Source organism: Mus caroli, unplaced genomic scaffold, assembly GCF_978045245.1.
Source record: "Mus caroli unplaced genomic scaffold, Mus_caroli_1 scaffold_9, whole genome shotgun sequence".
Classification (NCBI taxonomy): Eukaryota; Metazoa; Chordata; class Mammalia; order Rodentia; family Muridae; genus Mus; species Mus caroli.
This window is the reverse complement of record NW_028227264.1, coordinates 116,967,743-116,985,485: the sequence shown is the minus strand read 5'-3', so window position 1 is coordinate 116,985,485 and position 17,743 is coordinate 116,967,743. Positions and strand designations below refer to the sequence as shown.

The window sequence follows — 17,743 nt, the reverse complement described above, 5'->3', positions numbered from 1 at the left end:
ATCAAAACCTTGTCAAAAGAATAGTGTGAAATTGTCACTGTTCTGTGACAAATTTCAATGTGCTGTGAAAATCCTTCATAGGGGCATAGGAAAGCTGCCATCAAAGGCCAGAGGCTGGGTGGGCAGTACGTGTGCCCGAGACCTCCACTGACAGAAGCAAAGGCTAAACTGGAGAACAAAGACAACACCCAGTAGCTAATTAGGCTGCCACTGTGTCCCTACAGTAGAACAATATCCAACAACTCATTAGGCTGCCACTGTGTCCCTACAGTAGCAGTATGTTCACCTACAGTTCTGAACTGAAGTGACAGGGCCTGAAACACAGGTAGATGGAGTTCTGGAATATTGTTAGTTCTCAGATCGAAGGCTCTGCTGGAGGACGATCCCCCATGCCTTATAACATGGAAGAGGTGGAAAACGATATTAACAAAACAATCAAAAACTCATAGCACAGCCAGCCACAGCCCAACTATGTCTCAAACTGACTTAATTTCATCCCAGTATTGAAGAGAAGAGAGAAAACCACCTGGACCTTGACTTGGTCGCCACAGAGATGCGGTTGCTAGTTCAGTTGAGATTACAGTGTTATTTCTGGTTACTTAGTAAGCTTAAATGGTATAATTTGTGTGTATATATGTGTGGAAAAAAGTGAATTTGGGTTCATATATGCGTATAGTTACCTCAAAATAGATCATAAACTCAAATGTGAAACTTAAAAGTTAAATACAAAATTTGAACGAAAACAGAGCAAAAAAAAAAAAAAGAACCTTTGGACTCAAGTAAATATAGCCCATAAAAGAAACCTATAGAATAGACCTAAAGGTAGTGAAATCTACCTACTCTTCCTCAGCTGGTGTTAGGAAAGACAAGCCACCCAACAAAAGAGAAAATGTTTACTTACAAGTACTGGGTTAAGTACTTTTAAAAATCAAGCTGGGCAGTGGTGGCGCACACCTTTGATCCCAGCACTTGGGAGGCAGAGGCAGGCGGATTTCTGAGTTTGAGGCCAGCCTGGTCTACAGAGTGAGTTCCAGGACAGCCAGGACTACACAGAGAAACCCTGTCTCGAAACAACAACAACAACAACAATAAATCAGCAATAAGAAATAACCCCAGCCCACCTAGCCAATGGGCAAAGAGACACCTCGTTGGTGGTCGCATTCTTATATCAGCCAGGGGCAGTCCTTTGTTCATCCTAGCTTAATACCTGGCTTGCTGGCCAAAGCTGTCTTCTGCCTGGGACTCATTAAAATAAAAACAAGCTAAATCTAGGCTGCCCAGGCTAAAGGAGGAAGACAAAGATCTGTGGCTGCCATGCCACTCATAGACCCACCTTCCCTGGAGAGGAGTAGCCTGTGGGGTGACCAGCCCTACCACCTGGGGCCCTGCTGAGGTCCCAGGCCAAACTGCTGTTAAAGACTATGTCTGAGTCCATGACTGTGCAGCAGCGGCAGGGTCTGTGTCAATGCTCATGCTCACAGTGTCCGAGAGAACATTTCCCTGGTCAGAGCAGTCTGCAGGGACCACACGGACCACTGTGTATAACTGGACCCACCTCTTGCTGGATCCAGCATTCTGGAGAGCTGGCCCTGTCTCTCACTGGCAGGAACACTTGAGAGAGTGGGTCCTGTGCCTTACCCAGGCAGCATCATGGAGCTAGCCTTGGTAGCACGGGTGTGGATGAGTGGGGTCCCAAGGGTGTGAGTGTGGGAGATCTGAGCCCACCACTGCTCTGCCAGGAGGTGGCATGAGTGCAGAGCTGATGCCTTCTCCTGCCTCCACCTTCCCACCTCTGGCAGTCAGCAGAGCTGCCCACAGGGTCATGAGCTCAGGAGAGCTAACCCTTCCCTGTGCCTTCCCTGAACAGCACTCAGGAACACGCCCCACTCCTCACCTGGTCAGCACAGCAGAGCTGACCCTGGTGATGTGGGTTCAGGTAAGTCAGTCCTGAGAGCTTGACTGTGGGAGAGCTGGCCCTGCCCCTCCTCTGGGGTGGGCCCAGGGGTGATGCCCTGCCTGCCTTGCCCTCACCATCTGCAGCACTTGGGTGAGCTGTCCCCCGGGTCATGACAGCAAGATAGCTGGCGCTACCTTTCTCTGGACATAGCACTTGGGAGAGTAGGTCCTGCACCCCTGAGTAGCACAGTAGAGCTGGCCCTGATAGCTGGGGTTCAGGGGTTCTGACCCTGGGTCATAATCGAAGGAGAGCTAGCCCCCACACTCTGGTGTGAAGTGGCCTGTGGGGTTAGGCTGGGTAGGGGAGATGCCCTCTACCACTAGATGCCTGAGGCAATCAGGAGAATTAGCCCCTGGGTCATGAGTATGGGTGAGTGGCCCCTGTACCTCACCTGGGTAACACAGTGGAGCTGGCCCTGATGGCGAAGGCACAGGTGAGCTATTCCTAAGGGTGTGAGAGAGAAGAGCTGGCCCAGCCCCCCACAGGCTGCAGTTCTTGGGAGTGTGGGCCCCCGAGCCTTGAGTGAGCAGTACAGTAGGGCTGGCTCTGGAGGCTTGGGTGTGGGCAAGCTGGCTCAAGAGAGCATGAGAGCTGACTTTGCCTCCTCCGATGGTGTTACTGGGTGGCTTACCTGCCACGGTGTTGGCGAGCTTGCCTGAGAGCCTGCAGGCTGGACAGCTTAGCTACCACTCAGGACCAGATCCAGGGCTCTGCATTGGCAGGCCCCAAGATCTGTATCATCTCTGAATGGTTGCTATGCATGAAAGGGCATGCATGGTCAGTCCTGCTGATCCAAAGCTACAGGATCTCCATGACACAGCACAACAACATGATAACTAGGAGTCCCAATGAGGACCCAATATTGATGGTGTCACAGAAGCCAGAGATCTCGAACCAGACCAAATGACTCACTGCAATGAACATTTGCAAGTGAAGATGTGTGGACAGAGGGACACACTGTGGGGCACACTCACATACTACAGCTTCCACAAGGAGATGTCTCATTTGTTGTGTTTTTGTTGATTGGTTATTGTTGTTTGTGTGTTTTAATTTTGGGGGGCAGGGAAGGTGAGTGGGCAGATATGAGGGGACAGGGAGATGAGTGGGACCCGGATGCATGATGTGAAATCCACCGAGAATCTATAAAAGTTTTTTGTTTGTTTGTTTGTTTGTTTGTTTGTTTTTTCAAAAGGGTAAAAAAGGAAAAGAAATACTTCCTTTGAAGGGACAGTATTTCTATAGACACTGCCAAAGAACATATGAAGTACACATGCATTCAACATCACTGGTTACTATAGAAATGAAAATTCAAAGCACAACACATCACTGTCCTCCCATTAAAATGGCTAGAATGAAGCAGGCTGCCCGAGGCGTGTGACTTCAGGCCTGCTGCGGAAGGAACCGCTTCCTCAGGCTGATGGTGGAAATGCAAAATGGTGAAAACAGATTTGGAAAATGGGTTAACAGTTTCTTTTAAAAAGACAAACACGAAGCCGGGCGTGGTGGCACACACCTTTAATCCCAGCACTTGGGAGGCAGAGGCAGGCGGATTTCTGAGTTCGAGGCCAGCCTGGTCTACAAAGTGAGTTCCAGGACAGCCAGGGCTACACAGAGAAACCTATCTTGAAAAACCAAAAAAAAAAAAAAAAAAAAAAAAAGGCAAGCATGTCCTGATGCTAGAGAGATGAGTTTTGAGAGTTTCTCCGTATAGCCCTGGTTGTCCTGGAACTCACTCTGTAGACCAGGCTGGCCTCGAACTCAGAAATCCAGCTGCCTCTGCCTCCCAATTGCTGGGATTAAAGGCATGCGCCATCACGCTCGGCTTCTCAGCATCAGTGTGGAACTGCCACTTGTTGCTCTCTGACGATCCCTTTCAGCTCTGACTTTCACCCTCTCAAGCTTAGTCGCTGTAGTTACAGAAAGCAGCGGTGGATTCTTCCTTTAAAACCTGGAGCTCCTATTGAGAGTAAATGCTAAACTCACAAAGAAACGTTCTCTTTGCTCTAAATGGTAGCTCCATCCTCTCCCCGACAGACCCCAGGATCTCGCGGCTTCCATCCTTACCCACTTGTATCTCAGGCGTGCCATATCAGAGGTAGGTTCTCCTACTCGCCAAGTCTAGCTGCTGCCAGCCTCCACTCCTCATTGTCGCCCCAGCAGAAATCGAAACTTCATGTTAGAGTTTCCCTTTCTTTCTATCTTCCCACACAAGCAATAAAAATAATTCTGTACACGTGATATCTTTTGTTCTTCCCCCTGCCTCTCTACACCTCATTTTTACAGAACCATATTCACACTTAGTACAGTTTATCTATTGTTTCTTCTCAGATTTCACAGTAATTTCTCAAAGAATTATTTCCAGCCCATTGCCCATCTAATGAATCAACCAAAACATGACGTTTGGTCTGGAGAGATGGCTCAGCAGTTAAGAGCATTTGCTGCTGTTGCAGGGGATCTGAGTTTGAGTCTTAGCACCCATGACTGGCAGCTCACAACAGCCTGCCACTCTGACTGCATGGGGACAGGGATGGGGTGGGGGTGTCTAACACCCTCTTTTGACTTCCATGGGTATCACCATTCACATGCACATACCCACACAGAGACACACACATACATTTAATAAAAAAGAATGCTTCTTTTAAAACTGTTTTAAAATTTGTGAACATTCTGCTTTCATTGTAATGATCTTGTGATGCATATATACAGACACACAGACACACATACACATATATATACACACACATACACACATACACACACACACACACATATATATGTTCATTTTTATCTACCACAGAGATCATTGTTGATAAGCATCCAAGTGATTCATTTAGGGTTGCTGAAACATAAATATTGTACATTAATAAGAATGTTCAAGTTTCTCTAAACCACTGTCCTAGAAAGAATTTTGGCTGAATGCAGTGTTATTGAGTAACAGTAGTAGGAATTACCCTAACTTTCAAGGAAGATACCTTCAGGCCATGTCATGCGTTCAGGTCCTGCTGTCTTGCAAGTGTGGAGCTGGGCAGCTCACCCAGGGCTGCACAAGTGCTGAGCGAGCATTTACCAGTGAGCTTCAACTTCAGAACAGTTCTTGGTTTTGTTTTTTTTTTTGTTTTTGTTTTTTAATTATAACTTCCCATAACCCAGATTTATATCACAATACTTTATGTTTATAACCACACTTAATGTTTTTTTTGTTTTGTTTTGTTTTGTTTATTAGTTGGTTGTCTTGAGACAGTCATAAGTCAAGGTAGGTTTAAACACCTTGGTGGGAACCTACCTCAGAGATGTAGCTGGTCCTGGCAAGATGGGGGAAGTATGTTTGTAAGTCTAAGATGCTATCTGACGCTGTCTGCATTCTTGGTTTGGGGGTTGGTGGAAGCTAGTGGACCTACCAAGTAAATAGATTCCAAGGGTTTTTATCTGTGAGTTCCAGCACAGAAGTGGGCAGGGAGTGACTCCTCTCAGGGATAAATGCAGGTGAGTAGAGGTAAGTAGCCTCTGGACCTGGAACTCTCTCCACAGTACTGAAATTCTAATTAGTTTTAGTGAATACTCTTTTTCCAAAAGAAATGTGTGATACACTGATAGTAGTAGCGGCCCTCATCTCTAGGTTAGTTAGCCTTTGTCGAAAGGCCCATGCTTTGGGCTTTGCAGAGGGGCTCTTCTCTGCGTATTTTCCGTATGTGTCTCCTCAACCCCAGTAAAAGCTTTCCTTGACTACCTGATTTCTGTCGAGTCTGAGAATTTCCCTGCCTGTCACACTCAAGAATTTTCCTGCCTTTTATTCCCTGGCTGGCAGAGACAATGACTTTGATCAAGACCCCAAGATGGTCACTTTTTTGAGTCCTCCTCTCAGGATGTCTTCTGAGGAACACTCACTCATAAGTACAATCAGGCCAAGCCAGGGCTGTCCTGGAACTCACTCTGTAGATCAGGCTGGCCTCGAACTCACAGTGATTTGTCTACCTCTGCCTCCCTACTGCTGGATTAAAGGTGCAGTGTGCCGCCCCCCCCGCCCCCCCGCCCCCACCCCCCCGCGCCCCCGGCGCCCCCCCAGCGCCCCCTGGCACCCCCCAGCGTCCCCCGGCACCCCTCCAGCGCCCCCCCCGCACCCCCAGCACCCACCCCGCACCCCCAGCAGGCTTACTGGGAAGGTAATTTTGCTTTCTTCTAACAAAGAAGGTCCCCTTAGCCTACTCTCCTTCGAACCCCAATGTCTGTGTATCATAGGAAGCCAGTTAAGCTGTGAACAGAAATTAAAATGCACTATTCACCCAAAGCTTGGCTCCAGCAATGTTACCTCATCCCTCAGGGTAAACCTAGTCTGGGTGCTACTGAAGGAAGATAAAATATTGTAACTTGTGAGTTGTTTAAGAGCCCACTGCCCCGGCCTGGAACTGAGAACAAAGCAGAACAGCCCCCAGGCATGACAGGGCAGGGCTGTTGTTAAGGCATTCCTAAGAACATCTTGACTGTAAAGATGAAAAGAATACAAGGACGCAGGCAAGGCTATCTGACCGGAACCTCCCCTCTGTCTATTGCCCCTTGGCGCCAGGTAAAGTCATACATCAACTGGTTGCTATGTGAACAAAGATAAGCCCCCAGCCCACAGGAACAAAGTCCTGCTTTCTGTTAATGTTTGAATAAGCCAATAGTGTGTCGCTATGCTGAATTCCACACCCCTAAGCCCCTTACCCCATAAAAACCCCTAGTTTTCAAGCCTCGGGGCCGACATCCGTTATCTCCTGTGTGGGATACATGCCGGTCCGGAGCTCCGTAATTAAATGTCCTCATGTAATTACAGCAAGAGATGGTCCTTCGTGATTTTTTGGGTGCACGCCGAATCGGGAATGGGGTGGGGGTTTCCCCACTAGGTCTAACACTACAGGCAGGCATATTCATTGGAAGGTTACCCTGTGTGGGGACGGATGAACCTCAGGAGGTGCCAAGCCTGTATCTCCCATCCCTCCCTGGTCCCTTTTCCGATCAGAGAGGGACAAGCCCACTGTTGTTTTGACCTAAAAATCGGATGATGGCTAGTTTTCTTCTCCCTCCCTTTCTAGAAGTAACCCGAGAGAAGCCTCAAGCTGACTGTAGCTGTTCTTACAGTTGCCTGTGGATTCTGCTTTTCTTGAGTTGATGCCATGAAACTCCTCCCCGAGTTTCTTTATTGTGCTATCTTAGGCCCACCTGCCTAGGCCACCGGTAGTGTTGCCTGTAGCCACACGAATCTAAGGAGTCTTTTTAAGGCAAAAAAAAAAAAAAATGTAAATGTTCCACATGTAATCTCCAAGATGTGTGACCCCCAGGGGGACTTGTGTCCAATGGAGTACGGGGTCCCCTTACAGTGAAGATGAGCTCACCAGCGCAGAAAGCAACCATATGGTTGGCTGCCATCTTAGCTGCAGACCTCTGTAGGATGGCCACCATGTGACTTGGCCACCAGCTTTGCTAGCTAATGATATTATAAAGAGGGAAAAATACCAAGTGAATTCACCACCATCTTGGATAACGTAACCATAACGTAACGTAAAACAAAATGACATCACCCAGAAAACTCCCAGGTCCCACTGAGGCCTCTAGGGATTGCTGAAGCCCTTTTCATAGTAGACTAAGGAGGTGACCTAAGATGTCCAAGGTGTTCTTTCTCCCTATTTTTGATTATTAGTTGTGTTTTAATTTTGATATGATGTTTTATATAACATATTTACTAATTTCTAGAGGAGATGGAACCAAGGGATTTCCCAGTCCCTTACATAAATAATACATAAACACATAAGTAAATGACCACGAGTGTGCATCCTGCTGTCTTCCTATCTGAACAACAAGTGTAACGTGCTGCCAACACTGGCCTACTAACAAAGGGAGATAACACGTTTGAGATCTGTACTGGTCCAGGGTTAATATTGAGATCACAATGGGGACTCAAAGGATAAATGGCCAGGTGCTAGACAGTGGGCAGGCTACTGCAGCCAAGGCAGCACCAGCCTGCTTAAGCAAGAGGCAGGAGATGTAGGCTCTGCTGGATCTTAATGCCTGTTCTTTCTGCCTGGTGCCTCTACCTGAGAGAGAAAGTTATCCCTCCTCCCCCATCCCAATACTCCATCGGTTCACACTTGTCTGCTTTTGCTCCATCCCCACAGCATTCTGGGTATGCTTGCTTTTGCCTTTCAATTATAGTAACAAAGGGAAGTTTTAATGGTGAGTTACAAAGGGAACACCCAATCTAAATTACCCTCTTTAAATAAATAAATAAATAAATAAATAAATAAATAAATAAATTGTGATGGTTTGTATATTCTTGGACAGGGAGTGGCACCATTTGGAAGTGTGGCCTTGTTGGAATAGGTGTGACCTGGTTGGAATGGGTGTGTCACAGTGGTGTGAGCTTAAGATTCTCACCCCAGTTGCCTGGAAGTCAGTCTTCCACTAGCAGCCTTTGGATGAAGACGTAGAACTCTCAGCTCTGCCTGTGCCATGACAGCCTGGATGCTGCCATGCTCCCACCATGATGACAATGGACTGAACCTCTGAACCTGTAAGCCAGCCCCAAGCAAATTTTTTTTTTTTTTATAAGACTTGCCTTGGTCATGGTGTCTGTTCACAGCAGTAAAACCCTAACTAAGACATAAATAAATAAAAAAGAAATAACCACAAGTGTGCGTGTCATACTTTCTTCCTATCTGGACAACAACAAATGTAATCTAGAGTTACAGACTAAGAGACCAGGACTTGGATGAGGGACAGACTAGGGCATGGGAACGTTCCCCCTTTCTGTTTCACCTAGAGGAATGTGTAGCTTCCTTATCTCACAGCTAACTCCATCTGCCAGAAACTTTGAGAGTTTATGCCACGCCAAGGACTTGGTAGTCCCATTAGTTGTCACTCCTTCAGGCTACATTTGAGATGTGCCGATGATGTTCTGCTCCTCTCTGTGCGAGGCAAGAGGTCACTTGAGTTTACACCACCACAAGCAGGACCTTAAGCCATTATGTAGCTTCTAGGGAAAGAAAAAGTTCTACCCTCAGGGGCTTCTCACCTTCATCTGTCCTAGGGATCAGGTTAGGAGGGAACTATTATACTTCCAGTAGTGGTGGCTGGGACATAATTGAAAACTGGTGGGCACCTGAACTGCAGGCATGGGTAAGCAGGAATCCATCCCACACGTGGGAACTGGTCCTGGGGTGTTTGTGTCAATCGAACCACTTCTTCCATTGGCTGGGAGTCTTCTCTTGATCCTGGGCTGAGAAACTTGAGTACTATTAACTGACCGTCCATCATCCGTCCATCTCTTCCAGTCTTTGTTTTTGCTTTATAGATAGGGAGAGAAGCCATCTTCAGAGTCCCTGGTGCCTTGCCTCCAGGACAGTTGGAGCAAGTTAAACCCCCAAATGCTTAGGAAGAAAACATGAGGCTTTTTCTCAGCCCACGAAGCTCTCCTGTAAGAGGGAAAGGCCTAAGGGCCAAATGTCTTTCTAACTGCAAGACCATCCAGAATGTGCTGAAAACTGCAGGACGGAGATACAGACTCTAACAAACCCTGGTGCCAAATTACAAAAACAAAAAACAAAGCAAAACCAAACCAAAAACCCACATTTTAAAAAAGCTTTTCAGTTTTCAGTTTTATTTTTTTCCAATTTTTATTAGGTATTTTCTTCATTTACATTTCAAATGTTATCCCGAAAGTCCCCCTACCCACCCACTCCCACTTCTTAACCCTGGCATCCCCCTGTACTGGGGCATATAAAGTTTGAAAGACCAAGTGGCCTCTCTTCCCAATAATGGCCAACTAGGCCATCTTCTGCTACATATGCAGCTAGAGACACGAGCTCTGGGGGTACTGGTTAGTTCATATTGTTGTTCCACCTATAGGGTTGCAGGTCCCTTCAGCTCCTTGGGTTCTTTCTCTAGCTCCTCCATTGGGGGCCATGTGTTCCATCCAATAGCTGACTGTGAGCATCCACTTCTGTGTTTGCCAGGTACTGGCATAGCCTCACAAGAGACAGCTATATCAGGGTCCTTTCAGCAAAATCTTGCTGGCGTATGCAATAGTGTCTGCATTTGGTGGCTGATTATGGGATGGATTCTCGGGTGCAGCAGTCTCTGGATGGTCCATCCTTTTGTCTCAGCTCCAAACTTTGTCTCTGTAACTCCTTCCATGGGTGTTTTATTCCCAATTCTAAGGAGTGAAGTGTCCACACTTTGGTCTTCGATCTTCTTGAGTTTCATTTGTTTTGCAAATTGTATCAGTTTTAAAATGAATCCTTGAGGATGTAGCTTAACCTCTGGGAAGTTCAAAAGCCTTGGAGCCTTTTGCCCTCCATGCTTAAAGGAAAGAAAGAAAAAAAAAAAAAAAAAACAAAGCACCCTCCACCTTTTGTAGGTAGCTGTACTTGTTAGGTTTTCAGAATGTCTGCCTCCATTTGTAGACACACACACTTACAGTGAGCACAAGTTTTTAAGTAGTTGGTCACTCTACTACTGAGAAGAGGATCCCCCTTCTTAGACAGTAAAGGCAGATCCCTCTATCAGCTTGATCCAGCTTGATCAAGAGTACAGACAGGCTGCCATGTAGACTCAAGCATGTTTCTCTCAAAACAGCCTCAAAACCCCTGTCTTCACACAGTCTGGCTCCCTGACTGTGGCCAGGAAAGAACAGCAAAATAGACCAAGGGTAAAGGCCTCGTACCTCTAAGGACGGTGAACGGCTGAACATTTCCAGCAGAGGTTACTATTATTTATCTCTTGATTTAGAGATGTCTATAGTAAAACCCAGCTAATAGCCTGCTCATCATGGAGAGGACAGAGAGGAGTTTCTGCCCAGGTGAGCTTTGGTAAGTCACTGAAACTTAATCCATCCCACCCCAAATCTCACAACAGATTGGCATCACTGTGTCTCCTGGTATTAAAAAAAGAAAACAGACTTTAGGATGTGCAAATTTAAAAAAAATTAGTAAAAAGAAAAGCCTTGTGTATAAAGATTAAAATAGCTAGTTTTTTTCCCCCCAAAATGGATAAAAAGCTAAAAAGCCTTTGCAAATTATGAGGGTTTGAATTAGTTATTTACAGTGTGTAAAGCATGAAATTAGATAGGTATTACTTTTGTATTTTTTTTTTTAAATGTATATCTAGTTGGGCTGGAGAGAAAGCTCAGCACTGACTGCTCTTCCAGAGGTCCTGAGTTCAATTCCCAGCAACCACATGGTGGCTCACAACCATCTGTAATGGGATCTTGTCTAGTCAAGTGTCTAGTCAAGGTTTACTAAAGTGTTTAATTTTTGTTCAAGCTTTATAAATATTATACATTAGTTTAAAAACACCAGCTGTAGCAGCCGGTCCTCTGGAGACGCTTCTACAAAGAGGGTCAACATGGAGATGTTTCCTCCTCACTTGCAAGTGAGCCAGTGATGAAGCAAGGCTTGTGAGAGATCCTCACTTAGATGGACTAACTGGTAGGAAGAGACCAGCGGAGCCAGGGGTTCCTCCCAAGCCCGGGACCAACTTCAGACCAATGTCAACTGATTTGACATTGAAAAGGAAATGATTCATTTTGACCACTGTCTTAAATAGCCAGTATAGTATAACCAGAGTTAGAATGGTCAGTATACATATCTTTTTTTAATCAGTCCAAGGGGCTGGAGTACTAAGCATTATATTTAACCATGTAAGATGTTATTTTAACAATTATTTCTCACTAGTGAATCTCTTCTTGATTTAAAAAATGTTTTTATCAACTATGAAACACCCTTTTCTAGGAGAGTAATGTGACATTCTGAACCCTAACTGCCCATGTTCATTTCTTGGTTAAAGGAAGCTGTCAGAAGCCCTGTTCTCAAACTCACAAGCTTGGGGAAATTATTCAGGATTTCCTAAGTGGTATCTCTGGAAAATTGCTGGATAATCCTATAAAAAAAAAGACTCAGTTATATTTCTCTTTTAGATTATCAATTCGGTTGTGATATCTGGTTGTGACCTTAGTGAATGGAATCTGGATTTCACTCAGGTTTGACCCCTCGTGTCCACCCCCAGTGGACAGTATGTCTGGTACATGGGCAGAGGCACTATAGTCTGGAGGGGGTGGCCAACAGGGCAATTTTCAACTGACTTCTCTTATAGAGCTTTTAGTCATTTGCTCCACATGGGGGACTCTAATGTAACAATTACTGTACAGTCACACTTCGACCTAGCAAACAGAGCTCATATTGATCTAGATATAAGAACCACTTCACTGACCTTACTCTTCTACAGAGGTCTCATACATGGTCCAGGCAGTTATATGATTATACATCATTACCTTACTAAGAAGGACTTATGCTAATCATAATGTCAGAGAGTTTGTATCATTATCTTTGTCTCTTGATGTTGACCCTGTGGTTGTAATGGAGGACACCCTATGATCAGCGTCTGAACTTACACATGCCAGTGAAAAGTCTCAAGCACTTAAGCCCAAACCAATGGCCTCCCTTGGGGTATGCACCATGCAGTGGACAGCAGTGGAAAAGAAATGGCCAGGCTTGCCACCCCTGAGTCAAAGCCTGTCAAGAGTTCTTTGGATGACTTCCCTGCCTGTTTTTTTCTCCTAATAAGGGCAACACTGCCATAACTACACTCTCAGTAGAGATTATAGGAGTCCTAACAGTCTCACTCTCTGTGTGTTATGCATGCTGCCTCCCTCACATAACGTACTTCAAGGACCCATGCCGCCACCATAGGACTGACTGCCTTACATTCTGGATCTGCCATCTGCTAAGTTTTATGGTGGCTCCTTTGATCAACCTTCCTTTGAGGCGCTCTGCCTGCTGCTCCTTCTGTATCATCTTCTTTGCCAGCGTGGAAACAATTAGGGCTTTCTCCAAACCTTTAACACTTAGGATGACCTCAGGGAAATGAGGGACTAGGAGTTAGACAGATTCCCTAATGGGCAGACAGATAGGGAGAGGGGCTGAGTCTAGGTCATGAAGATGGTGAACTTCTAATATGGCCAACTTCTTTCTTACCCTCCTGACCTGAGACAAAAGCCAGCAGCTTAAAACAAAGACCTTATGGGCTTTTCTCCTGCCAATAGACCTCCTACTGATGGACTGACCCCCAAAGTTCAAAGCCATATTAGGGCATGCTTATACAACAGTTTGAAGCAAATCTTTCTTCAAACTGTCTAATCCTAAATTAGGGGAGGAAGACCCTTCAAAGACTTAAAATGAAAAGCCCTCAAGGAGAGGCTAGACTTCAGCTTCCCAAGTCCCCATGCTGTTTTCTAGAGGATCTTTTCTCTCTGTGTGCCTGCTGTATGTGTGTGTTTCCTCACCCTAATAAAAACATCTGACCTCCAGAAAAGTTTTTTTTTTATAATGTATAAATGGTGCCGTGTTTGTGAGTTCAATTTCCACTTGGCTAAGATATAGACTGTCCCATGCAAGCAACTAGACACCTCCAAGAGCTGTAGGAGAGAGGAAGAGCGGAGTAACACGGTCAAAGTAAGCACCTGACTAGAGCTATCGATAGCTCAGTGATGGTTTGCTTGTCCAGTGTCTGTGGGGACCTGTGTTTCATCCCAAGAATATGAAAACAAAGAACCTTAAATTCTCCTGATCATCATTGACCAATTAACTTAAATGTCCAAAAGGAAGAGGGGACTATCTTCTTTTGTATGAGTCGATACAAATTACTGTTGCTAAGAAGTTGGGCTGAGGCTGTGGCTCGGTGGTATAATGGGTGTTGAGAATGAACAAAATTGGATTTGATGCCCAGGACCAAGCAAAGGGGGAAAGAAAAGAAGTTAAAGCACTTTATGTTGCTAAGTTTGACTTTCCTCACTCTTCCCTACAGTCGGTGCTCTTATTACAACTCATTTGGAAGTTGAAATAAACAATTCTTAGTTCAAAGAATGTGAATGTAATGAATATACCGTTGTGTAGACACAAGTGGAAACATTATGTGGAACTTCAGATACAAAGATCACATTGAATACAGAAATGAAATCTTGAAAACAGGAAACAAAAATGGGAACACTTAAGATCTTTGCAAATAAGACTGGATTTCATAACATGTTGGAAATTTTACTTAGAGATTGCACTATAATTTCCCAATTATATTTCTTGATGTGTAATACCCAGTCATTGTGTAAGTTCAGAAGAGGATTTTATAACATAACCAAAGTAGGAAGGAAACATCTGAGTATAATGTACAAAGAGGAAAACTTTCAGCCAATGTTCTATTTGCTTTGGTTCTGAAAGCTTAAGATAACAAAAACAATGGAGAATTGAGAAAGTGCTCATAAAGAAAGGTGTAATGATCTGACGAGTTTATCAACAGCAGGGATATCTATTCACAAATTCTCTCCAGATGTCTAGTGGAATTCTTTACACTAGACAAACAACTTAAAAGAAAAGTCACAGCTTAGGTTTAAAAAAATTTTTTTTAGATGTATCTTTGTTATTTTCTGTGTGGGAGTGCTTTGCCTGCACACATGAGTGCCTTCTACCCTTAGAGGTCAGATTCTCTGGGCCTGGAGTTACAGAAGGGTGTGAGCCACCGTATGGGTGGCAGGGATTGAACCCTGTTTCCCTGCAAGAGAAGCAAGTGTTCTTAACCACAGAGCCAACTCTTCATCCTGAAAACTCATGTCTTTAAATATATATATAGACAATAGATAGATTGATAGGTGGATAAGTAGATACAGGTAGATATAGAGCTAGCTTAGCTAGCTATAGAGCTATATAGATATTGATAGATATACTATGCAGAATGGTGTCAGGAACAGAAAAGGTACCTTACAGTGTGTAGGGCGAGAATCGGGATGGATAAATAGACACCTTACGTGTGTCAAGGATTAGAATTGAGTCCCTAAAGAACATATTCTCCTTTCAGTTCTATTTTACAAGGATGTGTGGTAGATACAAAAGAGAAATGAAATGACCTGAATCTAAACCTGAGCCACTTACAGCGTTTCTTTGGGTATGACACTTTACACGCCACCCCTCCCCACAGCGTACTACTATTCATCTGTAAAATGTCTATTTATGCATATGACTTGTGAGAATTTTAAAGTTTAAGTGAACACTTGATAATTAAAGGTATTGCTTCTCTTTCATTTATAATCATACAGTCTAGATAGTGACCAACTCTTGATGATACACTTTAAGAAATGTCTCCTGGTGCCTCTTATCATAGCCTAATATTCTCCAGCACCCAGATATGTCAGGTATATAGCAGCTCTCTTAGAGTCCAATCATACATGATTTTTAGGAAAAATTTTGAGCCTATCACTCCCCAGTTTAGTGTTCATAAATAGCTTCTGCTTCTCCCTGGGGTTAAGTCGTAGATTCCATTGCTTTGGGGATTCAGTAGTTAGGTCTGCCCCTGTCCCTTCAGTCTCCTCTTCCTTACTGTTCAGTGGACTGTTCTCAATCTTCCTCAGGTTTTTCTTGTCACACTCTTCCTTTTTTCTTCTAAGATTTAGTTTTATTTTATGTGTTCAAATTGTTTGCCTGCATGTATGTATGTGCAGCATGTGTGTGCCTGGTGCACACCAATCAGAATAAGGCACCAAATCCCCTGGAACAGACATTACAGATGGTTGTGAGCCACCGTGTGTGGTAGGAACAAACCCTAGTCCTCTGTGTGTTCTTAATCTCTGAGCCATCTTTTCAGTCCTTCCTCTGGTTTTTTTAACAACAATGCCCCGTCAGGCCCACTCTACCTAAATTTCCAAACCTTTTGAAGGGAACTTTTTATCCCATTTTGTCTCCACTCAGAAACCAGGCCACAAACCATTTGCTCCAGCAGTAGATCCCAAAGTCCATGAAAAAGACAATACCCCCCCCCCCTTGTGGAACAGCTTAAAGATAGCCACATGAATAGGAGATATCTTATCTCAGGATAGGCCATCTGTGCTGGGCTGCCCATCCTGTGGTTAATCATTTGTGACTCAGGAGTGCAGCCCATATGGGGCATCTAGCACCCATTAATGAGGTCTTAGATTACTTAACTCTAACACTATAATAATAAAATGTTTACATATCTTAAGTGTAAGTTAACTTGAAGTAGCCTCTGTTCTATCTTTTCAGGAACTGTGCTGGTGGCTCTAAGTTGAAGTCTTGGGAAGAAAAAGGGGAGGGAGGCCTGTCTCTGCTCCTTGTTCTCAGCGCTTTCAGAGTGCATGATCACATGATTTAAAAATTTTCTACAAGTTTGCACATAAATTCAGGCCATAAATTGAATAAGAGGTTTTTAACAGAGAATGTCTACATGCATATCCACTAGAAGTAATTATCTAGCTAAACATTCATCATTTGTTACTAGGTTTACAAGTTCATGGAGGGTTAAAAGACATAACTAAGTTGACCTTGAAGTTTTGTATCGATAAACCCAGTCAATATCTTATCTTCTGTCCTTGCACCTACAGTGTAAATCCTTAGCTCCTTCTTTATGTCCTTTGGTTAATGGTTTTTACGACCTCTTGGAATGTGCTTTAGGTTTTAGATGCCTGTCTGTCATCTCAGAAGCAATTAACTCTTGGTACTTGAAGACTTGCACAGCGCCCATCATAGTTTTTAATCAGAAAAGATTTAATAACCAGTTCTGTTTAAAAGCAGTCCGAGTGTCTTTGTCTGGGTCGCCATTCCGAGGCAGTGGTAGCTCCTGCATGCTGGTTGTTTCTGCTGAATAAACGCTCTTTGCTCCCGCATACTATTTGAGTCTGGGGTCTTCCTTCAGCGATTCTTGAACCCTAACATTTTCTCATTGTGGTACCTGTCATGTACATCCCAGATGGCACCTCCCCCAGATGGCACCTCCCCCAATGGGTCATCATGTCTGTCTATTCCCTTACAGACACTGTGCCTAGCTTTTGTACAATTCACCCTTGAAAACTGTTTTCAGTCACTGTGACATTCTTGTATAAGCTCTATGAAGGCAAGAACACTCTGATTCCTGAGGAACAAGTAAATGGCTGGCAGAGGCTATTGGAGTTGCTTACACTGCAGAGCCAACATTGTCCACTGACAGCATTAGATTGCAAAGATGCAGAGACACCCTAAATAGAAAACTATCAAAAGCTAGTTAAGAGCTTAAAACCAAGAATGTCTTTCACAGAACTGGTTTCACATTTCAAACATACCTACACAAGGGTCTTAGCATTCAGTAGCTTTTCTACTGAAATGTTTTTACTTTCAGAACTGTTTTCAGTGATTCCTCCAGATGTGTGTGTGTGCCATCTCTTCCTTGTTCTTTTCAACACAGCCTCCTTTGCCAATACTGACCACCCTCCCTCAGCCCCTTCAGTAATCTGCATGGCTTGTTCTTTCTCAAGACTAGTAAGAAAGAAAGCGGCAAGCAGGAAAACGCAACAGAGACAGTCTCAAAACACCACTGAAGAAAATAGGGAAGAGCGCTGCACTCTGAGGGCACGGAGGCGAGTTTCAGAGCACTGGCCGATTTCCACAGGCAGAGCGGGAGGGGAGGAGGAACTCAGGGATTGAGGAACTGGGCAGAGAGAACGAGTGTGCAGCGGCAGTGGTGAATTCCAGGGCCACTGGGTCCAGTGGTGGTGGTGGTGGTGGTGGTGGTGGTGGTGGTGGTGGTGGTGTCAGTGCACAGCAGGGTCTTAGGGTGCGACTGGTGTGTTTCAGGCTACTCCATCAAGCAACATGTTTCCACACACCAGCTTCTGAGTCTTGCTCAAAACTGTAGCCCAGTATTGGCAGTGCAGTCTAACTAATAACTCCTTTTGCTTGGTCCTCTAGAATATTCTGGCAATAAACCTGACCCAAAAGGCAGTAT

General features: G+C 44.6%; 1 pseudogene; it reads left to right on the top strand.

The window, feature by feature from the left end:
• The first annotated feature begins 1,117 nt into the window (after positions 1–1,117).
• Positions 1,118–1,249, top strand: LOC115032217 (small nucleolar RNA SNORA48; annotated as a pseudogene).
• The last annotated feature ends 16,494 nt before the right edge of the window (positions 1,250–17,743 follow it).